This window comes from Arvicanthis niloticus, chromosome 5, assembly GCF_011762505.2.
Source record: "Arvicanthis niloticus isolate mArvNil1 chromosome 5, mArvNil1.pat.X, whole genome shotgun sequence".
Lineage (NCBI taxonomy): Eukaryota > Metazoa > Chordata > Mammalia > Rodentia > Muridae > Arvicanthis > Arvicanthis niloticus.
In genome coordinates, this window is record NC_047662.1 from 95,067,926 (window position 1) to 95,092,549 (window position 24,624).

Genomic DNA, 24,624 nt, shown 5'->3' on the forward strand with positions numbered 1-24,624 from the left:
TATCTGGATTCATGCAAAGGTTCTTTATCCACTTGGACTTGAGCTTTTTACAAGGGGATAAGAATGGATTGATTTGCATCCTTCTACATGCTGACCTCCAGTTAGTTGAACCAGCACCATTTGTTGAAAATGCTGTCCTTTTTTCACTGGACAGTTTTAGTTTCTTTGTCAAAGATCAAGTGACCATAGGTATGTGGGTTCATTTCTGGGTCTTCAGTTTTATTCCATTAATCTTTTTGCCTGTCTCTGTACCAATACCATGCAGTTTTTATCACTATTGCTGTAATACAGCTTGAGGTCAGGATTGGTGATTCCTCCAGAAATTCTTTTATTGTTGAGAACAGTTTTCACTATGCTGTTTTTTCTTGTTATTCCAAATTAACTTGGAAATTGCTCTTTCTATCTCTATGAAGAATTGATTTGGAATTTTGATGGGGATTGCATTGAATGTATAGATTGCTTTCAACAAGATGGCCATTTTTACTATATTAATCCTTCCAAATCCATGAGCATGGGAGATCTTTCCATCTTCTGAGATCTTCTTCAATTTCTTTCCTCAGAGACGTGAAGTTCTGATAGCAGATGCTGATGAGGATGTGGAGAAAGAGAAACACTGTTCCATTGTTGGTGGGATTGCAAGCTGGTACAACCACTATGGAAAGCAGTCTGGCAGTTCCTCAGAAAACTGAACATAGTACTACCTGAGGACCCTATACCACTCCTGAGCCAAAAAATGCTTCAACACACAACAGGGACACATGCTCCACTGTGTTCACAGCAGCCTTATTTACAATAGCTAGAAGCTGGAAAGAACCCAGATGTTCTTCAACAGAGGAATGGATACAGAAAATGTGGTATATTTACACAATGGAGTACTACTCAGCTATTAAATTAATGAGTTAAAACAATGAGTTCATGAAATTCTTAGGCAAATAGATGAAACTGGAAAATATCATCCTGAGTGAGGTAACCCAATCACAAAAAAACACACACTCACTGATAAGTGGGTATTATCCCAAAAGCTCACAATACCTAAGATACAACTCACAGACTGGATGAAGCTCAAGAAGAAGAAAGACCAAAATGTGAGTGCTTTGGTCCTTCTTAGAAGGAGTAACAAAATATGCATGGGAGCAGATATGGAGACAAAGTATAGAACAGAAATTGAAGGAGGGGTCGTCCAGAGCCTGCCCACCTGGGTATCCATGCCATGTGCAGTCACCAAAGGCAGATGCTGTTGTGCATGCCAGGAAGTGCATGCTGACAGGAGACTTATATAGCTGTGTCCCTAGAGGCTCTGCCAGAGCCTGACATATACAGAAGCAGATGCTCAAAGCCAACCCTTGAACTGATCATAAGGTTCCCAATGGAGGAAAGAGTTAGAAGACTGAAGGAGATGAAGGCATTTTCGGCCCCATGGGGAGAGCAACAATGCCAATCAACCAGAGCTCCCAGGGTCTAAACTATCAGCCTGGGAGCACATAGGGAGAGACCAGGGGCCCCAGCTGTATTTGTAGTAGAGAATGGCCTTGTTGGGCATAGGTGGGAGAGGAGGTCCTTGGTCACATGAAGGCTGAATGCCCCATTGTGGGGGAATTCGAGGGTGGGGAGGAAAAAGTGGGTATGTGGGTGGGGGCACAGACTGGAAGAAGCAGAAGAAGGGGGAATGGCATAGGGGGTTTCTGAGGGAGGGGAAATGGAAAAAGGTGATAACATCTGAAATGTAAATAAATAAAATATACAATAAAAAAGAAAAGAAGAGAGAGAGAGAGAGAGAGAGAGAGCGAGAGAGAGAGAGAGAGGAAGAAAGAGGTAGAAAGAGAGGAGAGGAAGAGAGAGGTAGAGAGAGAGAAGTAGAGAGAGAGAAGGAGAAAGAGAGAGAGAGAGAGAGAGAGAGAGAGAGAGAGAGAGAGAGAGAGAGAGAGAGACAGAACAATTTGGGCATTATGAAGAGAGATGGAACTGGAGACCCAAAAGTGGAGAGAAATAACCTGTTATGAGTAGCCAGCCCCTCTACCTGAGGCCATAGTAAACTCTCAGCCCAATCTGCCTCTGAAGGCCATGTTTAGGTCAGCCAGAGAGACCATATGGAGGTCCAAGGGCTATATAGAACCAGCCCCATTACTACTGGACATGGCACTCTGAAGAGATGGCCCAATCTCTCATTTGTTGCAATACTCAGGAGAGTAGAGTGCAGGCACTGTGCCTCACCTGGACAGCACAGTGGAGCTGACCCTGGTGGCTCTGAGGTTTGAGTGTGAGAGAGCTGACCCCATTATTTGTCTGCTGTGGGGTGGCACGAACACAGAGGCCCTAGTGGCAGGGGTGTGAGTGTAGCAGTCTAGAGGATGAAAGAAAGGGAGAGCTGGCCCAGCCACTCATCTGCCATGAGGTGACATGGGTGCTGGTGTGATGTCCTCTCCCCATTCCCTTGTTAACTGCAGCAGTCTGGAGAGCTGGCCCCAAGGACATGAGAGCATATGAATTGGCCCTGCTCCTCAGCAGCAGCAACACTTGGTAGTGTGTGCACTGTGTGCACAATGGAGTTGGTTCTGGAGGTCTGGGTAAGCTGGACCTGAGGGCATGAATGCTGGAGAAGCTTTCCTAGCTTCTGCCCATGGTAGCATTAGGTGGCCTGGCCAGAACAGTGTTGGAGAGTGTGAGGGAGAGCCAGGGGGGCTGACCAGCTCAGCTACCACTCACGACCAGATCCAGGGTTTTGAATTAGCCCACTGAAGTAGAAGTTTCTGGAGATGTCATGTGATATAGACTCATGTGGTGTTTTGCTGAGGCAAGACCCATGGGAGGACACATGATGTTTAGAGAGAGTATAAATAGGACTCAATAGAGAGTGGTGGACTGCTTGCATAGCCAGCCTTGCAACACTTCCTTGGGCTCAATTCTTTGTGGATCTTAAATTTGTTGAGAGAAGCATAGCAGAGAATTTTTCCTGTCATCTGGGCTGATTCTGATGGATCCCACTGACTAGTGCCTTGAGTTTCAGCTGGATTGTGCCACTGCTGCTGATTCATGTTTGGTATCCTGACATGTTGGGAGCTGACTTTAGTAGAAAGCAGCTAGATCAACTTTGCAGCCATCTGGAACCATATACCCTGATGAAAGACTTGGTTGTCAAAATCCTATAACAGCTGAAGCACACTCTGATAAATATATTGTTTATCCCACATAGCTTGTTTTGCTGTTTAGTGACCTCAGCTGTATGGTGCATGTGGTAAAGTGTTTTCACCTGTGTTCTCCTGCTTGTGTCTATAAATACCTCAGACTTCCCTTCAATAGGAGAGACTTGAGAAAATAGAATAGAAACTTGATCACACCCTGTCTTGTCTCCATTCTTCGAGTCTTCTGCCCCTGCAGCCCCACTCTCTCTCTTGACCAGAGCACTTAGCCCCAAAAGCATTGAGGTAAAGTGTTTAGGAAGAGTACGGCTTGCAACACTGACACCACTAAGTTGGATTGATGGAATCACCACAAAGAACTACTTCTAAACAGGTCCACATCCCCTTGCCCTATGCCTTTCCCCCCCCCCTACTTTCAGACAGTGGGCGAGAATGGGGGAGGGGTCAAAGCATTTGGAAACCTGTATTAAAAGTATAGGGTTTGTTTTTGTTGTTGTTGTTTTTAAATCTAAGCCTAGGGCTGGAGAGATGGTTCAGTGGTTAAGAGCACTGACTTCTTCCAGAGGTAATGGGTCAAATTCCCAGAAACCACATGGTGGTTCATAACCATCAGTATGGATCAGATGGCCTCTTCTGGTGTGTCACAAAAGAGTGACAGTGTACTCATATACATAAAATAAATAAATATATATATATTTTTAAAAAATCTAAGCCTACAGCCCACTCTCAAAAACTACATCATCTTTAAACTGTTGGAGCATGTGACAGGGTCAGTCCTAATGATCCAATGTTGCAGGTTCTGCATGACACAGGGCAACAACAGGACAACAGTGAGAAGTCCCTTTGAGTATCCAATATTGATGGTATCACAGAAGCCACAAGCTTCAAACCAGACCAATGACTCATTGTAATGAACATTTGCAAGTGAAGATAGGTTGACAAAAGAGTGTATTGTGTGGCACATTGTGACATGCTATGGCTTCCAGGATGAGATGGTTTCTATGCTTGTTTTGATTTCGTATTCATGTGTGTGTGTGTGAGTGTTTGTGTGTGTGTGTGTGTGTGTGTGTGTGTGTATGTTTATATGGTGGGGAAGGTTTTGAGTGTGGAGGTTGGATACAAGGTGATGGGGAAATGAGTAGGATTGGGGTACAGGATGTGAAACTCACAAAGAATTAATAAAAAGTTTTTTTAAAGTGATTTAAAGTTTCTTCTGTATTGAGATTGTATGATAGCAATGGTGTTTTTCACAAATATGTTAGCTTTATTTTCATCTTAGGTTACATTACATTTCCTAGCCTGCCTGGCAACTATGTAGAGCAATGTTACCAAGAACCTTGTGTAAACAACGTGGGTCTTTTGGGGGTAACAGTTGTAAACAGAATACCTTAGAATAGGTAATTTGTGAGTAATAGAAAATTATTCCTCCCCATTCTGGAATCTCAGAAATCCAAGATCAGGCTAAGCACATGTGGTGTGTCTGATGGCAGTGGGCTCTCTGCTCTGTAGGTGGCACCTTATCAGTGTATCTCATTAAGATGACTCTCACCAGTCCTAATTCTACCAATGCCTGGTCATAGGCACAGGTCATATCTTAAATCTGTCCCACAGTCCTCTTCTGTGACCCCCTCACTAGAATCACGTTTAATGATTTTCTTATGACAGTGTTTCTCAAAACTCTTCCAGTCTTTACTCATTGTACAGTTACAGCTACTTTTACTTCTTTGGGTGTTAGTTATGGTATCCCTACCTATTGAAACTGAAGAGGTATCAGTTTCTGTGACTGTTTTTGCTGTTGAAATACAATACCCTAGAACAAGGTTTTCATCAACTATATGAATGTGTAGCTCACAGCTGTGGAGGCTAGGAAGTCTAAGATCATGGTGCTGACAAAGTCAGTGGCTGGTGATGGCTCCTCTCTGCTCCACAGATGACATCTTGTCTGTCACTCTCATGAAGCAGCTCCTGTCAGCTCAATCTCTCTGCCCCTTCTTACCTTCCAACAGTTTAACAGAATAGTTCGTTAATTTTTTTTTTTTTTTACTCACTGGCCTGATTCCTGTTTTCTTAAACCATATGAAATTGACATCCCTGTTCTTTTATCCCTGACATCATTTGGAACAATACAGTGAAAATTTGATTTTATTTAAAGGTATTCCACACTGCCCTGAGTCCCCTTCGCCCGCGAAAGAGACACGAGAGGCAGTGTTCGGGTAGTTACCACAGAGAGGCTTTATTCTTGTACCAGTTGAAGTGGAAGACCCCGAACCTGGAAGAGGCACTGCTATATGTACCCTAGAGTGGCATGTTCACTTCTGATTGACTGTTCACTCATCACCCCCTTGTTACACCTCGGGATTAGCAGTGGCTTGGCGAGCTTTCGGCTCTTGCACCTGTGCAGTTAGTTGTTTACTTGTGAGAGCACAGGATGCCAGTGCCATCTTGTAATGGCGGATGTTATCACCACTATACACGACTCCCTACATCTCCCCCTATCTATATTATTAAGATGGAACAGCCTTTTGCCTATCAAGCATGGTACCAACTCAGTGAGGGAAAGCAGAGGCCTGATCCCCTGTGCAAAATGAGATATTGTAATGGGTTTCTTCTCTTGTCGTCGTGCAATGAGTAATACTTCCCATACCCATCTCGATGCCTTTTGACGGGGAAAGGGAGCCTCCACTCTGGAGCGCCTGGCGGCCGTCCATGTGCAAAGAGGAGGTTTTGGCATCAAACCTTTGTGCCATCAGGCATACTTTCGGGAAATCTATCCACACTCATGGAACATTCCCTGTCGAGTACCCAGTTGCAAACACCTCTAAATATTCAGGTACCACAGTTATTCAGGCAAGGGCTGGCTGGACTTAGACCTCTCATCGACCCAGTGCAATGGGCTGAACCCTTGGGGCGCATCGACTGAGGGTCTCAGTCATCAGATACTTTCTTAGCATAAATAGCCAAATTTCAGGAGGAGATCCTTGCTCCAAGGCTGCGAGTGCTTGGGCGATAGCGGCCTCGTCACGTTTTTGTTGGGCTCTGAGCTTACAGACCAACCATAACATGAACACTAATCCACAACATAGGGCTGCACCAAACAGGCCTATCCTCACCCATTCCTTAAAGAAAGAAAAAGGCAGAAGAAAATCAAGAAGTAAAATCGCCAAGGGTAACAGGGTCCACCTGCGCTCCATTAAGGCTCAAGATCCGGATCTGCAATTGCTGCTGCATCTGGTCCAGCTCCCCAGTCCAACTCCCTTGTAAATAAGCAGAAAGATTATGGCTTTGAACAAATGCATCACTCACAAATCTCAGAGGTGTAATACATAGATGTGGGGTTGCTGACACGCAGCTCATTTGAACCACATCTGTGAGCTGCTCCACATAAGCTTGGAGCAAATCAACTCTCTGATTGACCAACAGGATGCCTGATGCCAAGTATGCATCCACTTTCTGTAGAGTGGTCAAAGCCTCAGCGGTCTTTTCTGAAATTTGATTAACAACAGTAGCTGCTGTAACCTGATCAGCCAAGGCCATGCCGGCTGTCACAGCTGCAGCTGCAGAGATGGCAACAGCAGTGATAATGGCTGCAGTTATATCAAAATCTCTCTTCTGTTGAAATAAGGTCAAGGTCCCAGACGTCTGAACGGGAATAGGGATCCAAGTGGTATACTGGCTATTCGGGCTTGCTTATAGAAAAGAGCAGACCGGCACTGTGACATAAAGCAAGTTACATAGGTAGAAGTATTAAAGGAGTTGTTGGATAGGATGAAAAGAAATGGAGGATACACACAAACTGGAGTGAGGCATTACAGTTAAGGGTATAGGAGAAATTCTGTTTAGCAGAAGCGGCACATTTAAGAAGGCAAGGGCATAGGTTTTGGAAAAGCAGATAGGATAGCCATCTAAATTCACTATATATACTAGGAACCCAATTTAGGAGAGTCCAAGTGAGAACTGAGAGCATCTGCAGATGAATCTTTCAGGGGGTGGGGGTCATTTTCAGGAACCGTGAGCCTCGGGCAGCCAAAATGGGTTGTCTTCTTCCTGTGGAAAAACACAAACCGCTCCCCTGGATCTTATTAAAATAGGATCCGGGCCTTTCCATTGACCAGTCAAAACATCTTTCCAGTTTATCATTTCTTTTGGCCTAGTTGGTTCCAGGCAATGGCGATCAGCCGCTGTATTGCCCTGACTGTCTAAATTAAAAAAGTTGAGAGTAAAAAGTGCCAGAGAAACAGTAACCCGTGGCACCGTGGGCAGAGCTTCCTCAACTTCTCCTTTTTGTTTTATCAAATAAGTTTTAAGGGTACGATGAGCATGCTCAATGATGCCCTGTCCCTGAGGGTTGTAAGGAAGACCCGTCAGGTGTGTCACCTCCATTTGGTGACAAAATTGTTGAAATTTTTGAGAAGTGTAGGCTGGTCCATTGTCAGTTTTAAGGATTTTAGGCTTTCCCCAGGCACTCCAAGCCCCGAGACAATGTTGAATAACATGGGCCGCCTTTTCTCTGGTCAATGGAGAGGTGAACATAACTCCAGAACATGTATCAATGGAGACATGCAAATATTGTAATTTGCCAAAGGATGGGATGTGAGTAACATCCATTTGCCAGATGTGTAATGGCCTAATTCCTTGAGGGTTAATTCCGGTATGGGGAACAGGTAGGAATTGACAGCAGTTTTGGCAGTGAGTCATGATATCTCTAGCCTGATTTCTAGTGATGTTAAACCGACATCGTAGTGTCTCAGCTGTCACATGAAACCTTTTGTGAAAGGCTTTAGCCAAATCTAATTTTGGCGAAAGGGCAATTGCAATCAACCTTGTGGCTCGATCTGCCAGGTCATTTCCACGGGACATAGGTCCCGGTAAGCCTGAGTGAGCCCTAATATGAGTTATAAAGACAGGGAATCTTCACTTAGCCAGGGTAAGCTGAATCTTTTGAAAAACTTCTACAAGTATGCTAGATGTCTTAATTAACCCAGCAACTTCTAATGCTTTCACTGCATTAACCACATAGAAGGAATCTGAAACAATATTTAAGGGACCTGGAAAGATTTCCAGAACCTCTGACACCACTAAGCATTCCACAATTTGAGGTGAGGTTTCATGGTATTGTTTGGATGTAACCTTATCATTAACCACATAGGCACCCACTCCTGTTTTTGACCTGTCCGTATAAACTACCATTCCATCTGGGAGTGGCTCCTGAGACACAATATGTGGAAATATGATAGCTTGAGTTAAGGCAAATTGTAAGATGGGATGCTTAGGATAATGATTATCTATTTGACCATTGAAGGAAGTAACCAGCACTGCCCAAACATTAGAGGTCGCTGTTAATATTTGGACTTGATGGGCAATATAAGGCACTATCAAAACCTTAGGCTCCCTTCCAAAATGGGTAATGGCTGCTTTTAGTCCACAAAGGGCAAGCTGAGCAACTGAATCTGAATACCTTTCAATAATCTTTGCGGGAGAAGCATTGGGATGAATCCATAACAAAGGCCCCTCTTGCCATAATACAGTGGTGGGTAAGCATCTAGTTTTGAAAACACATAAATCAAAGGTTTTGGTTTCATCTATGCGTTTCAACTGGGCATCTTGTAAAGCATTTTCTACTGCTTATAGAGCGTGGCTCAAAGATGGTGTTAAGGCCCTCGGTGAGGAAATATGAGCATCCCCTTCCAAAATATCAAATCAAGGTTTCAGCTTGGCCGAGGGAATTTTTAAAAATGGTCTTAACCAATTTATATCACCTAATAATTTCTGAAAATCATTCAAAGTATGTAAATGGTCTCTACGACTCTCCAATTTCTGAGGAATTATCTTTTCTGGGTAGATAACCATCCCTAAAAAGGAGCCAATTTCTTAAAATTGAACTTTCTCAGTAGCAACATGCAGACCCCACTGTTCCAAGGTGTTTAATAATAAGGGGTATGAAGTCTGTAAAGTAATTAAATCCTTATGACACATAATAATGTCATCTGTGTAATGAGCCAGCAGCAGAGAGGGGAATTGTTTCTTAATTGGCTCGAGGGCCATTTGTACACACAGCTGACATATAGTGGGGCTGTTGGCCATGCCCTGAAGCAGAACTTTTCACTGCTATCTTTTATCAGGTTCAAAATGATTAATAGCAGGTAGTGTAAATCCAAATCTTGGTCTATCTTGTGAACACAAAGGAATTGAGAAAAAACAACCTTTAATATCTATAATTATGATTTTCCACTGCTTAGGCAAGGCAGAGAGTAAAGGCAAGCCTCGTTGCACAGAGCCAAATAGTCGCATCTGTGCATTGACGGCTCTTAAATCATGTAAAAGTCTCCACTTTCCGGATTTCTTTTTAATGACAAATATGGGTGTATTCCAGGGAGAGGTAGAAGGTTCTAAATGACCGAGCTGCACTTGTTCTTTAATTAGTCTTGTAGCAGCTTCCAATTTTTCAGAGGATAGGGACCACTGAGGAACCCACACGGCCTCCTCTGTGAGCCAGGGCATGGGCATAGAACCCTCAATGGTAACTAGGGAAAACCCAGGCCTTGTATTCCTGTGTTTGATTCTTGTGAGACAGGATCTAACCTTCCTTTTTCGTTCCTGCCAAGACCCTTCCCTTCTTTAAATCCCATTCTCTTTATAATGTTTATAGCTTGTGGGGAGTATTCACTAGTCAGAACTAGCCCTAGGTCTTGTAAGATGTCTCTTCCCCAGAGATTGACAGGGAGAGGAAGCACATAAGGTATAAAACTTCCTGTTTGACCCTCTGGTGCCGGCCAAGTCAACGAACGAGAACTGACTGCAGGACTGGCTTCATATCCCAATCCTTGTAGGGAGTGGGACGATCGTTTTACAGGCCATGCCTTAGGCCACCAATTAGAAGAAATAATACTTTTATCCACTCCCGAGTCCAGAATTCCAGTAAAGTTCTTCCCCTCTATTGCTAACTGTAAGGTGGGTCTAGTTTTAAGGTCAACCATCAGATGAGTGAAGTCAGTTCCTGAGGAACCAAGCCTGTGAGCACCTCTAAGCTTCTCGGTGGATGGAAAACAATCATGTAAGCTTGGAAGGACAACCAATTGAGCAATCCTGTCCCCAGGGGAGATGGAGAATACACCTTGTGGGCTAGAACAGAGAACTTGAATTTCTCCAGTATAATCCTGATCTATTACACCAGGGTGTACCACGAGTCCTTTTAAAGTAAGAGAGGAGCGGCCTAAAATAAGGAAGACATTTCCACCTCCCAAGCTGCGGCAGACTCTTAACCAGTCTTGTAGCCCTTTGGCTCTCTGAGGAGCAATGGCTGCACGGCATTCAGCTGTGGCATTTTCAAAGATCATCTGTTCAATTAATGGCATTGCTTCCTCTGGTTCACCAAAAATCCTACCCGCTGCCTCGGTCATTCGGGCCACAAAATCAGAAAAAGACTCATTAGATGTCTGAACTACCTTGGACAAATAAAGGTTACTGACTTCCTTCCTAGGGAGAGACTTCCATGCCTTTATTGCAGCTGATGCTATCTGTGCGTAGACCTGCCAAGGATGAGCGGTCTGGTTGTTCTCCTGTACACCAACTCCAGCCAGCATGTCAAAAGTCCATAATTGCTGTCTCTCAGTGTTTGCATTAATCCTGGCTTGTGCTTGCAGTGCCTCCTGCCACAAGGCCTTCCACTCTAGGTATTGGCCCATATTGTTGAGTACCGCCTTCACTGTGTCCTGCCAGTCTCCTGGCGTCATAGCAGCTGTACTTAACCTATCCACTTGGGATATGGTAAAATTAGCTCCAATTCCATATGTGTGTACTGCCTCAGCTAATTCTTTGACCTGCCTATACTCTACTGGGGCATGAACACGTGCTCCTTCTGCCGTTTCAAAGACCAGAAATCCAAGCTGTAGCTGTCTCCGATCCCCTGGGCCGAGAAATGAATTAGAGGCACTGCCTGGGGTATAGGCCGGAAGCAACGGCAGGCTGAGGGGCTCAAGGTCTTTCTTAGTCTTATCCCAGAACGGCTATCCTTTGCACAGGTGGCTGCCTCCTCCTCTAGGCTCTCCTCCTCAGAGCTGCCAAGGTCTATGGAGGCAAGCTCCTTAATGGGATATAAGGGGGTCCTTTTGACCTCCACTCTCTCTTCACCAGCTGGTGAAGGATCCTTAAACTTAACAGGCCCTGCAGTGGCCCCTGTTCCTTTTGAGCACTCTTTTCTTTGACCAGGCTCCTTGGCCTGTCTCTGCTGCCCAGGCTTTTTTGCCTGCTTCTCCTTTCCAGGTTCCTTGGCCTGATCTTTTTCCTCAGGCTTCTTGGCCTGATGCGGGCTAACACGCTCTGTTTCTGATACCCTGGAGTGGACCTCTCCTGAAACCTCTTGACTTGCCCTAATAGCTGTGCTGCGAGCTGGATCCCCACAACACAAATAAGCTAAAAGCAAAAGCAACACAAGCAAGAGGCCAACTACTGCAGAGGCGGCGATGGGTGAAAATCCGCTCGCAACGAAGGCTTCCACCCCAAACATATCTCTCAGAGACGTACCTCGATCCTGTAGTATTTTAACCCACCCCGAGTCTCCAGGGGTCTCCACTGTGCCAGATGGCTCGTTCCTTCCCGAGTTTCGGCACCAGATATTCCATGCCGCCCCGAATCCCCTTAGCCCGCAAAAGAGGCACGAGAGGCAGTGTTCGGGTAGTTACCACAGAGAGGCTTTATTCTCATACCAGTTGAAGTAGAAGACCCTGAACCCAGAAGAGGCACTGCTATATGTATCCTAGAGTGGCGTGTTCACTTCTGACTGGCTGTTCACTCATCACACCTTGTTATGCCTCGGGATTGGCAGTGGCTTGGCGCACTTTCACCTCTTGCACCTGAGAAGTTAGTTGTTTACTTGTGAGAGCACAGGATGCCAGTGCCATCTTGTAATGGCAGATGATATCACCGCTAACCGTGGATCCTTACATAAATGTTTAAAATTATCACTAGAAGTCAGAAACATAAAAATCACTCATTAGTGTTATATTGTATAACTTTGTGTGCTTTTACTTGGTCAATGTGATGCTTAAAGCTGAAAAAGTTCATATGCTGGAGGTTTTGCTGCCAGCCAAAAGGTTAATGTTATCAACTTGACAGGAACTAAAATTATCTAGGAAACAACGCTCATGGCAAGTCTCTGATGGCATTTCTAGATTGGGTTGAAATAGACAGACCTATCCTAATGTGAGTGGCATCCTCATATAGACTGGACTTATGGATGTCAGCATTAATTTCTCTCTGCTTCCTGAATGTAGTCATGTGACAAGCTGCTTCAAGTTCTTGATACTATGGCTTTTCATGGACTGCATCCTTAAACCATGAGCCAAAATCAAGTCAAAAATAAGTTATTTGTCAAATATTCTGTCACAGTAACAAAAGGGTAACCAATACAGAATATTGGTGTTGAAAAGTGTGGCCACTGCTCTAATAAAAATAACTGTAGTGTGACAATGTGGCTTTTGGAACTTCTTGGCAGAAGTGATGTAGTAAAGTTTAGAACAAATATATATATATATATATATATATATATATATATATATATATATATTTGATGAGTTATATATTCTGGCAAAGAATCTGGCTGCATTCTGCCCTCTTCCTTAGAACTTTTGTGAAGCTGAATTAAAAGCTAATGAATTAATTTGTTTTTGAAGGGGAAGTCTCAAGAGAAGACTAGCATTTAGGCTGTGTTACAGTTTCTTCTCACTGCTCTTTTTTCAGGTCTACCGGTGCAAGAAGTAGAATAGAAGGCTGGATGAACTGGTGGGGGTAAGGCTGTTTTCTGGAGAAGGGAATTTAAGGTGGCAGACAGGGATGGTATTGAAAATCAGCCATGATAGGTAAATTGGGACTGTTGAATGGTCATTGATGTGCTTACACAATAGCAAAGATATGGACCTCATCCACCAAAGGACTTTCTTTCTGAGAATCCAATTTATTTGAAGGAAAAAACTAGTTGAGAATGTAACTGAAGGTGTTTTCTCCACAGAAACAACATAACAGGGAAGTGTTTCTCCATGACCAACCTGAAAGGCAAAAGGCAGATGCAACTTTGTTTCAAGGAGACTAGACTACAGCTTGAGTTAGCAACAGAACATGGCAATACTGTCCATTTGGTACTTGTTTCATAGGCATAAAAGAAGCTAAAAGAAAAAAAATGAGGAAGGGGAATTCCTGAATGCCTGTGTTTAGGTTTCAGATGGGGTTATAAGGACAGATTAGATTCCTGTGAAGCACTAGGAGGGTGTTTATTATATGATTCTGAATGTGAAGTCCAAGCTGCAATAGAGACTACAAGATAGCAGAGAAACCAGGGTCTGAGGCCAGTCATCAAGTGAATGGAGTTTAGTCTACTCAAGAGAGATGCTATGTGAGCCACAAAAGGCTGCCAAGGTGGAGCAGAAAAGCTACTCAAGTTCTTTGGGAAAGCTGCAGACTGGGTGTAGAACCATCTCAAGAGAAAGAAGTGTGTTACAACCAGCAAAGCTAAGGAGAGTTGGAGATCTGAACACCAGTTTGACATCAGATATGGAGATGCAGAGTTTGGAGTTTTCCCTGTTGAGCTTTGGTCTTGCTTTGATAAAGTATTTCCTCACTATGCTCTCTTTCATCCATTTTGGAATGATGATGTGTGTTCTGGACCATTATATGTTGCAAGTATATGATCTGCTTCTTTATTTTAATTTTACCAGGGATTACAATTAAGCAATTTTCTTGAATCTGAGAAGAAACTTTAAACTTGGGAGTTTTAAGCAGTCTTGAGTTCAACTAAATGAACAGAGAAGAATGCAGTGGTTTGAGTAAAAATGGCCCCCATATGCTTACACCTTTGAATACTTAGTCATCAGTAAGAATTAGGAGGTATGGCACTGTTGGAAGAAGTGATGTCACAGCTTTAAGGTTTCAAAAGATCACGCCAGGCCATTCTCTTCCTGCCGCCCATGGATCTAGAGGTAGAACTCTCAGGTACTTTTCCACTTACATGCCTGTGAGCCACCATGAGCCCCGCCATGAATACAATGAACTAAATCTCTGAAACTATAAGTATGTACCACTTATGCGCTTTCTTTTCATAAGAGTTTCTGTGATCCTCCTCCACTAGAGGACACTCTAGCACCAAGAACCCCAGGTAAGCACTCCTCTCCACACTCATGAATTACCAACATTCTCACAGATCCTGCCCAGCCTATTCTCAATAGCTCCTTTTCTCCTTACCATATATTATCCCACACCTCCAACAGAAATACTCTTATCCTCCAGAGGACACTCTCTTGATCCCAGATCCCTAGGTAAACACCCACTCGATAGACTCATGGACCATCAGCACTTCAACAGAGCTCACCCAACCTACCATCAACAGCCCCTCCTCTCTTCATCACTATATCTGGGTCATGTCTCTGGTGAAAGGTCGCTACTCCACCAGAGGCTATACTGGCTCCAGAACCCCAGAGTATCCCCTGCTAGGCCAGTGGACACACCAGCCTCCTGAACTCCAGCAATCAACTTGGGTAAAGACCCTCTACTTAACCACAGAGCACTCTAGCCCAAAAGACCAGAGAGGAAACAGAAACCAAGGAACAAAACACCCATTCAAGAAAGACAAACTCAGCAGTCAGCACCTAAACCTATAATTATCCCCAAACCCAAATGCCTAGACACCAGTGTAAGAACACAACAATAGCCAGGGAAATATGGCACCACCAGAGTTCAGCCATTCTATTACAGCAAGCTCTGAACATTATAACACAGCTGACATGCAAGGAAATGACCTTAAACCCAACTTTATAAAGATAATAGAGGTCCTTAAAATGAAATTAATAACTCCCTTAATGAAAGCCAAGAAAAAAACAAACAGTTGAAGAAAACAATAAAACTGTTTAAGACTGGAAAATGGAAATAGCAGCAATATCGAAAACACTGAGGGAGTCCTGGAGATGGAAAATCTAGGACAACAAACAGAAGCAATAGACACAAGCATCACCTACAGAATGCAAGAGATGGACAAGAGAACCTCAGGTATTGAAAAGACAGTAGAAGAAATAGATACATTGGCCAAAGAAAATGTTAAATCTAAGAAAATCCCTGACACAAAGCATCCAGGAAATCTAGGTCACTATTGTAGCTGCTCGTTCTCATGCTAATTATGTGACCCAAAAACCTGTTTGCAATGTCCTGCAGAAAGGACTAAAAGAAGCCTGTCCTATTAGTTTGGGACTGGTCAATAAAGTTACTGGTGGCCATTGATTGGGCAGGGAGACAGGCAGCACTTTTAAGATTCCCTGGAAAAAACTGGGGAAGGAGGAAGAGGGAATTTGGCCATGATGAGGGCATAGGAGATGGACCACTGCAGAAAGGTGCAGGAGAAAGAGAGAGCTGAAATGTGGGTAGGAGGGGAAACCGGCCCCTGGAGGGCTGCCCAGTAGTGTCCATGGCAGCAAAGGTGAAATATAGATTTAGTAAGTATTAACTCAGGAATATTGGAGGGGAGTGTGTGTTAGACATGTGGAGTTAGGGAGTTACTCAGCCATTGCACTGTTAAGGCATATTAAAAATAAGGCTGCATGAGTGTATGTGTCTTTCATTTGTGAATCCAGAGCATTGTGAGAGCAAGAAGTGCACTCACAATGTGCTGCCACCAGGGAGTTTAGAGCAGAATAACAATTTACCACTTCACACTATGAAAAGAGCAAACCTAAAAATAATAGGAATAAAAGAAGAAGAATCCCAGATCAAAGGCCAGAAAACATTTTCTTAAATTAAAATGTAATGTTTATTTTCACTTTCAAAAGAAGCAATAAAGATAATACTAACTCTTTTCAAAAGTTCATAGTCATGGGCACTCTCTTCTAATTGCTAGTAAAAAATGGTAGTTGGTCAAGCCTTTCTGAAAACAAATTAGTAATATATTTCATAAGTGGGGATTTCCAAATCAATGAATTTGTTATAAGGAATATATTAAAGACCAATATTTGTAAATAAAATATTTAATACAATGTTACTTAAAATTAGGTTATAAATTGAAGTTATGAAGATTATTAAATTCTGATACATTTATAGAATAGAAAATTGCAGTGTTAACTCAGTGGATTTAGTTCATTGACATTCTAAAGAAAAAAAGTATGGATTGGCCACCAGAAAATATTTTTAACAAAATCATAGAAAAAAATTCCTAAAGAAAGACATTCCTATAAAGGTATAAGAAGCTTACAAAAAATCATGAAGTATTTTAGACCAGAAAGGGAAGTTCCCTCACTCTATAATAATCAAAACAAGAAACACACAGAACAAAGAATATTAAAAGCTGCAAAAAAAGAGACCAAGTCCGATATAAAGGCAGACCTATTAGAGTTACACCTGACCTCTCAATGGCGACTCTAAAAGCCAGAAGGGCCTGAACAGATGTCCTAGAGAGTCTTAGAGACCACAGATGTCCTCCCAGATTAGTATACTGAGCTAAATTTTCAATCCACCATAATTGGAGAATACAAGATATTCCATAATAAAGTCAAAAGTAAACAATATCTATCCACAAATCCAGCCCTACAAGATACCAGAAGGAAAACTCTAGCCAAAGGAGACTAACTACACCCTCAAAAAAAAAGGCAATAAATAATGTCACACCAGTAAAACCGAAAGAAGTTAAACACACACAGATACACACAGAAGCATGCACACTACCACCACCAGAAACGACAACAAAATAACGAGAATTAACAATATCAATGGACTCAATTCTTCAATAAAAAGACACAGACTAACAGAACGGATATGAAAACAGGATTCATTTTTACGCTGCATACAGGAAACAAACCTTAAATTCACAGATAAATACTACCCTAGAGTAAAGGATTGGAAAATGATTTTCTTTCTTTTTTTTTCCCAATTTTTTATAAGATATTTTATTTACATTTCAAATGTCATCCTAATACCCCATTCCCCACCGCCCCAACCCAGGAACCCCCTATCCCATCTCCCCTCCTCCTGCTTCTATGAGGTTGTGCCCCCATCAACACCTAGAGGAATAAAACTCCATAAGTTAGACAGTCTAAAATAAACTGTGTAAATGATAAAACATACAGTGAAAGAAGTTAAGCATTGGTATTTGCTATTCATTTAAAGATCAGTTCAGACATATTTTTTCTATGAAAGCAGGCTGCCACATAATAAAGGTATTTGCTTTGGAGGAAACATTCTTTAGATTCTTTACATTGGAGTTATAGGACTGATAATAAGAATAAATTCTGTTTCGATCATGTTTTCTAATTGTGACTGAACTTGCAACTTTAGAAAAAAGATCAGCGTAACCTGCACCACTTGAATAATCATTAACCTGTCTATTCTGTGAAACTTGTCTATATAAAGAAGGACTTTGTGGATAGTAAGTCAGAGCCACAGAAGCAGCCTGATTGCTAGTCAGTCAGGAATTCCCCTTATCATTGCCTGACTTCCTCTCTCCCCTTGCTGACTCCTTATCTTCAAGACCCTGGGTCGGTGAGAGGAAACACACGCACAGGCACACGCACACGCACACGCACACGCACACGCACACGCACACGCACACACACACCTGCCACCACTGACCCCTTCCCACTTTCCAGTGCTACACATTTTGTTCTAAAGTCCTTGAAAGGCTTGAGGACAGCCTTGCCTTGGACTTTTAAGTCTTCAGCTCATTTTTTCCCTCTTTCATCGCAGGGTGGAAGTGCCTCTGAAGAGTTTGACAATGTTCCAGTTGATAGCCACACCTTCAAATGCCCTGGCGGATGAGCCCGTGTCCATCCGAGCAATAGGCCTTCCTCCATCGCAGATAGTGACCATCAAGGCGACAGTGAAAGATGAGAAGGACAATCTGTTCCAATCCCAAGCCTTCTACAAGGCTAACGAGGCTGGTGAGGTGGACGTGGAGCAGGCATCGGCCTTGGGGGGGTGACTACGTAGGGGTCCACCCAATGGGCCTCTTTTGGTCTCTGAAACCCAAGAGGGCTTTCCACAGGCTGGTCAAGAAAGATGTGATGAACACCCCCCTTCGAATCTGTCTGGAACTGTACGACTTTATTTACTTGCAAGATACAGTCAGAATTCCACCCAAGGCCAGCCAGACAGTGCAGCGCTGGTTTGTTGGTCCTGGGGTTAAGCGGGAGCAGATCCGAGAAGGTCGAGTACGGGGAGCCCTTTTTCTCCCTCCAGGTGAGAATTATCTTTGTTGATACATAATATAGTTGCTTACTTTTTTTTCTGCTTGTGAGCTGTTTTTGCTATAGGAATGTTTGTAGGATCTTGGGTAGATAGGTATATGAAATAGGTATAGAGGCCAGTTACTAATAATGTATAAATATAATTTTAAAATTATTATTTGGTATCCTTATAATTGTACCACTTATTAGAAAAGAAAGCAAATTTGCAAACTGATAAGATCAATGGACTTGCCCATTTTTCCAAATGGAATTAAGCTTTGGTTAAATACTTGAGAATATGGGGTGTGAATAGTCATCTTCACTGTTTTTCAGGATTGGCTAAGATTTTGGTTTCATAATTATCAGTCCTAAGAATTCTGTTTCACATAAATATGTAGAACCACAGTGTACCAGTATGTTTAGGGCCACTTAAAAATGTGTTTGAAATTCTACCCTTATCTTCAGTCAAAGGTCACTTGATGAGATTTTTCTGAAACTCAAGTCAGTAAGGCAGAAGGCAATTTTAAAAATCAGACACTCTAACACAATACAATAAGAAGATTTGCAACTTTGATACATGCTGAGGAATGATGGCCATGGCTGGAACACACCAGAAGCCCTCCTGCTCTCTGTAATTAAACAGTATGTGTCTATATGTACGAAGAACTGTTATGCTGCAAAAGTGCTGTGGTCCATTGCATGCAACAAAGAAACTTGAATCTGAGCCCAGGTGTTGGAGGTCACAAAGATTGGTGACTGCTATACTGACACCTGTGGAGATAGTGGGCCTGCTATGTATTCAGAACCACAGTAAAGTGAAGTCCCGTGGGCACCAGCAGACCTTTGAACCACTACTCACTGTATTTTGATTTAAGTTTTGACCACTGCATGTTCAAATGATTTCTTATGGTTGACTTTCTCCCATATTCACTTATATGAGCCCATATGGATATGTGACTCACAATTAGAGGACCTAGGATATAAGATAACAATTTGGATGAAATAAAATGTGCACTGTCATGTGAACATGTGTTTATGCGTGCATGCATGTGTGAGCGTTTATGGACATGCACCACTGTGTGTCTATAAACACTTTGTTGTGCTGCCTTTGCTTTGACTGTCATACTTAGCTCTCTTTTGATGCCATTTTCTTGTTTCTTTTTTTTTTCTGCCAGGGGAAGGTCCTTTCCCAGGAATTATTGATTTGTTTGGGTTCATTGGGGGTCTAGTTGAATTTCGAGCCAGTCTTTTGGCTTCCCATGGCTTTGCAGTGCTGGCATTAGCGTATTTCGCCTATGAAGACCTACCTGAGGAACTGCTAGAGGAGGACTTGGACTATTTTGAGGAAGCTGCCAACTTCCTACTAGCTCACCCCAAGGTATTGAAAACACGTTTTGTTTCATCTTGTGAAATCGTAGGAAAAGCAAAGCACAGATGTCTGGTCTAACCTGTGCTGTCTTGGGCAGAGCACAGTTAACATTTTAAGAATGACAAACTTGTTGAGTTGGTTACTGATTACTGTTTCCTAACACACAGAAGACAATAAATATATAGTGTGCACATTGTGACACTCTTCACTGGGAAAAGCCAAGACATGTCACATTTGAAGCTCTTGCAATATATTCACATGACCCTCCAATGTTCTATCAGCTACTGATCCTAAATCCTGAACTTGGTATGTTTTCATACATCAGTGATGATCTCTACATGATTCTTTCTCCCAAAGTATTGCTGTTTGTGCTAGTGATCAAATATGTGCTAGTGCCTCCTCAGTGCATGGGAGTACAACTCTGCACCACTACCCTTGCCTGCCTTTTAAACATAGATCCAAGGAACTGACTGTGAGGCCTCATGTTTGCCCAGCAAGCACTCTACTACTGAGCTATCTTCCCAGCCCCAAATACCTTCCCCTAGTGAAGTCAAGAATGGGATTCTATGTTCTACAACTACTTCTGCTCTTGTCTTGTTCATTCAATGTTACTGGGTTCTAATTATATTTTTAGAACTTTACTTGAAAATGTTTATTAATCTATTTAAAGACAGGTTTTCCCTATGTAGCCTAGGCTGGACTGGAACTCAAAATCTCTGGCCTCAATTTCCCTGGTGTTGTGATTACAGGACCTTGCCACCACACCTATCTCTATAACTCTACTTTTCATGAGGTTATAGTTTGATTGTTTAAAGGTGGATGATATAGCTGCTTCCTCAAGATGGTAAAGCTCAGAGAAGGTATTATTAAATCAGTAGTAGTCTCTAGATCAAAGCTGGGACGACCTGAGTACCAGAGTTTGACTGTTTTGACTGCCTGACCTCCCCTCAGGAGAGCTTCTTCCCAGAGGCAGTGTGTAAACTATTTTCCCTTTGCTTTGTACTTAAGATCCAACAGCTAGGAATTGGTGTGATCTCCATGAACAAAGGAGCAGAGATTGGACTGGCCATGGCCTGTTATCTGAAGCAGGTGGCTGCCACAGTCTGCATAAATGGGCCCAGCACCATCTTAGACTTTCCACTAAGATACCTGGATCTGCTGGTGACACCCATCAGACAGGCTCTGGAACAGACCCAAGTCCATGTTTCAGGGGCTTTATGCTTCTGTCACTGTACAGATGATCTCCAGAATAAGCTGAAGCCACAGAATATTCTTCCAGTGGAAAAGGCCCAAGGGAAGATCCTCTTCATTGTGGGAGAGAATGATGAATGCTTGGATGGCAAGTGGCATGTACAGAGGGCCATGGACCAGCTCCGGAGACACAGGAGAAGCAGTGCAAGGATGCTGGCATACCCTGGGGCAGGACACTTTATAGATCCTCCTTATTCTCCCTTTTGCATAGCCTCCTGGCACCCTTTCTTTGGTAGACCAATGCTTTGGGGAGGAGATCCTGTTGCTCATGCAGCAGCCCAGGAACACTCCTGGAGAGAAATCCAAAAGTTCTTCAGGCAACACCTCCTTCAGTCCAGAAGCAAACTCTAAATAGTGTGACCATGCTGGAGTCAAGGGCTGGGAGTACGTTACAGAAAAGATTGGAATTGGTGTCGGGGCTAAAAGAATCAGTTAGGGAATGCTGGTAAAGGGTGGGAATGAGGGACAGAATTCCCCTGGCTTCCTTACACTCACATTCATCCCGATTCAATTGGAAGGAAATGAGACAAATTAAAAGACCAGGACACAGGTGCATCTGAGGTGTTTCTGATAAATTTGTATGTAGTTTGAAATTTTCTTTTTTCTTTTTAAAGATCAGCAGAATTTTTTGTTTTGTTCGTTTGTTTGTTTAATCATTTTTACAGTCTAGATTTTATCCACCTCCCAGTCGACCCTCTATTCCACATCTCATTTCTCCTCCCCAGTCTCCACAAGGATGTCCCCACTGTTCAACCCTCCACTTACCCTCCCCCACCTCCCAACACACCACACCTCCCAGCTCCCTGGGGCCTCAAGTGTCTTCAGGGTTAGGTGCATCTTCTCTGACTGAACCTAGATGGGGCAGTCCTCTGCTGTGTTTGTGTTGGGGGCCTCATATCAGCTGGTGTATGCTGCCTGGGTGTGGCTCAATTTCTGAGAGACCTTGGGAGTCTAGGTTAGTTGAGACTGCTGGTCCACATACAGGGTTGTCCTCCTCCTCAGGTTCTTCCAGATTTTCCCTAATTCAACCAAAGGGGTCAGCAGCTTCTGTCTGTTGGTTGGGTGTAAATATCTGCATCTGACTCTTTCAGAAGCTTGTTGAGTGTTTCAGAGGGCACCATGATAGGCCCCTGTTTGTAAGCACACCATAGTATCAGTAGTAGTGTTAGGACTTGGGGCTTCCCCCTGAGCTGGATCTCAATTTGGGCCTGTTGCTGGACCTTTTGTTTTTTCAGGCTCTTCTCCATTTTTGTCCCTGTAGTTCTTTCAGACAGGAACAATTATGGGTCAGAGTTTTTGACTGTGGGAGGCAACCCCATCCCTCTATGTGATGTCCTGTCTTTCTACTGGAGGGGGACTCTACAAGTTCCCTCTCCCCATTATAGAACATTTTATTTAATGTTCCTCTCTTCCAGTCCTGAGAGTCTCTCACCTCTCAGGTCTCTGGTACATTTTAGACGGTCCCCCCACCACCTACTTCCCAAGGTTGCCTGTTTCCATCTTTCTACTGGCCCTCAGGGTTTCAGTCCTGTTCCCCTCTGCAATACCTGATCCTGTTCCCTTCTTCCCCTCCCTGTCCTTTTTCCCACCCAAGTCCCTCCCTCCTCCCCCCTCCTGTAATTGCTTTCTTCTTCCTTCCAAGTGGGATCCAGGCATTCTCACTTGGGCCCTTCTGCTTGTTAACCTTTTTGTTATCTGCGGATTGTATCCTGTATTTTTTTTTTTTTTTTTTTTTTTGCTAATATCCACTTATTAGTGAGTACATACCATGCATGTCCTTTTGGGTCTGAGTTACCTTTCTCAGGATGGTATTTTCTAGTTCCATCCATTTGCCTGCAAAACTCAGGATGTCCTCATTCTTAATAGCTGGGTAGTATTCCATTGTGTAAATGAACCACATTTTCTGCATTCATTCTTCTGTTGTGGGACATCTGGGTTGTTTCTAGCTTCTGGCTATCACAAACAAGGCTACTATGCATATAGTGGATCATGTGCCCATGTGACATGGTGGGGCATCTTTTGGGTATATGCCCAAGAATGGTATAGCTGGATCTTCAGGTAGATCAATTTCTAATTTTCTGAGGAATCTCCAGATTGATTTTTAGAGTGGGTGTACCAGTTTGCAACCCCACCAGCAATGGTGTTCCTTTTTCTCTACATCCTCACCAACATGTGCTATCACCTGAGGTTTTGATCTTAGCTATTCTGATTGTTGTAAGGTAGAATCTCAGAGTCATTTTGATTTGCTTTTTCCTGATCAATAAGGACTTTGAACATTTCTTAAAGTGCTTCTTAGCCACTCAAGATTCCTCTGTTGTGAATTTTGTTTAGTTCTATTCCCCATTTTTTGATGGGGTTGTTTGCTTTTTTGGTGGTTAGCTTCTTGAGATCATTATATATTTTAGATAATAGCCCTCTATTGGATGTGGGGTTTGTGGAGATTTTTTCCCAATCTGTCGGTTATGGATTTATCCTATTGACTATGAACTTTGCCTTAGGGAAGCTTTCCAGTTTCATGGGGTCCCATTTATCAATTCTACTTTTTTCTTCTTATGCAATTTTCTATAATTCTTTGGTCAATTTTATTTTGTTCTTTTTTTCTTTTATTGGATATTTTCTTTATTTGCATTTCAAATGTTATCTCCTTTCTAGGTTTCTTTTCCAGAACCCCCTGTCCTATCCCCCCTCTCCCTGCCCCTCCACCCTCCACCCACCCTTTCCTGCCTTGGCATTAATTCTCTTGGTGGGTTTTTCCTCTGATGAATAATGAAGTGTCCTTTCTCATCTTGCTAGATAACTTTTGGTTGAATGTTTGTTTTATTGGATACTAGGATGGATGGCAACTTTAGCTTGTTTCTTGGAACCATTTGCTTGGAAGATCTTTTCCCAGGCTTTTACTCTGAGGTAGTGACTATCTTTGTTATTGAGATGTGTTTCTTGTATGCAGCAAAATGCTGCATCCTGTTTCCTTATCCAGTCTGTTAGCTTATATGTCTTTTTATACAGAACACTGCAGCTTGTTGTTGAAAGTTACAAATGTTTCCTTGAGAAGCAGCAGCAGCTCCAAGGTCCTGTTTGTTGAGTCCCCAGGGTCAGAGCAGGAGCAGCAGCTGCCACAGACTGAAAACAGAGATTCTGTCCTAGGCTGCCTTCCAACTGAGCTGTTCCAGAATGCACTTTAATACTTAATCCTTTATCCTTGACTTTTCCTCTCACCCCTGGCTCTGGTCTCTTGGATTTTGTTATTGATTTACTCCTCTAGGGCAGTAATCTTATAAGCAGGTTATCCTCTTTCCATCTCTGCAGTGGTGTGGACTGAAGACAAAAGAGTCATATGACAAGTGTGTTTTTGAAAATATTACCAGAGGCCATACATGAAAGTTGTGACTCTGTTGGTCTGAGAAAAGGCATTGGAACTTGAAGGATATACTGTAGCAGAACATCAATGATTTCTCAAAATGGACATCTTACAGTTTTAGGAAAGTAATGTATATAGTTACCAATGCCAATTACTGTAAAGAACAAGGTGCTTTATAAGTGATTAAAGTTGTGCTCACTGAAGCAGCCCATATAATAAAATTGGAACAATACTGAAATTAGTCTGGCCCCTTCAAAAGGCTGACACACAAATTTATGAATTGTTCTATATGTTTTGAGAGTAGGTAAGAAGGTAAATCAA

At 42.8% G+C, this 24,624-nt stretch overlaps 1 protein-coding gene, 1 non-coding gene and 1 pseudogene across 8 annotated transcripts in view; 2 read left to right on the plus strand and 1 right to left on the minus strand.

The window, feature by feature from the left end:
* LOC117709136 (acyl-coenzyme A amino acid N-acyltransferase 2-like) overlaps positions 1-24,624 on the minus strand; it is a 97,066-nt gene that overhangs the window by 39,812 nt on the left and 32,630 nt on the right. For 2 of the 6 annotated variants that reach the window (XM_076934983.1, XM_076934984.1), the window contains exon 1: positions 17,592-17,698. The exons of 2 other annotated variants lie outside the window; for them this stretch is intronic. The gene's annotated coding sequence lies outside the window, so the exon portion shown is untranslated. Of the gene's footprint in view, positions 1-17,532; positions 17,699-24,624 lie in introns of those variants that run through there. 2 more of the 6 variants (XM_076934987.1, XM_076934985.1) reach the window with 2 other exon arrangements.
* LOC117709351 (acyl-coenzyme A amino acid N-acyltransferase 2-like) lies at positions 17,875-21,494 on the plus strand (annotated as a pseudogene). Its single transcript, XR_013110678.1, has 3 exons — positions 17,875-18,338; positions 19,501-19,703; positions 20,703-21,494. The product of XR_013110678.1 is annotated as an acyl-coenzyme A amino acid N-acyltransferase 2-like (transcript).
* On the plus strand, positions 24,495-24,598 carry LOC117709789 (U6 spliceosomal RNA). Its single transcript, XR_004607004.1, has one exon. It is a non-coding gene; the product is annotated as a U6 spliceosomal RNA (small nuclear RNA).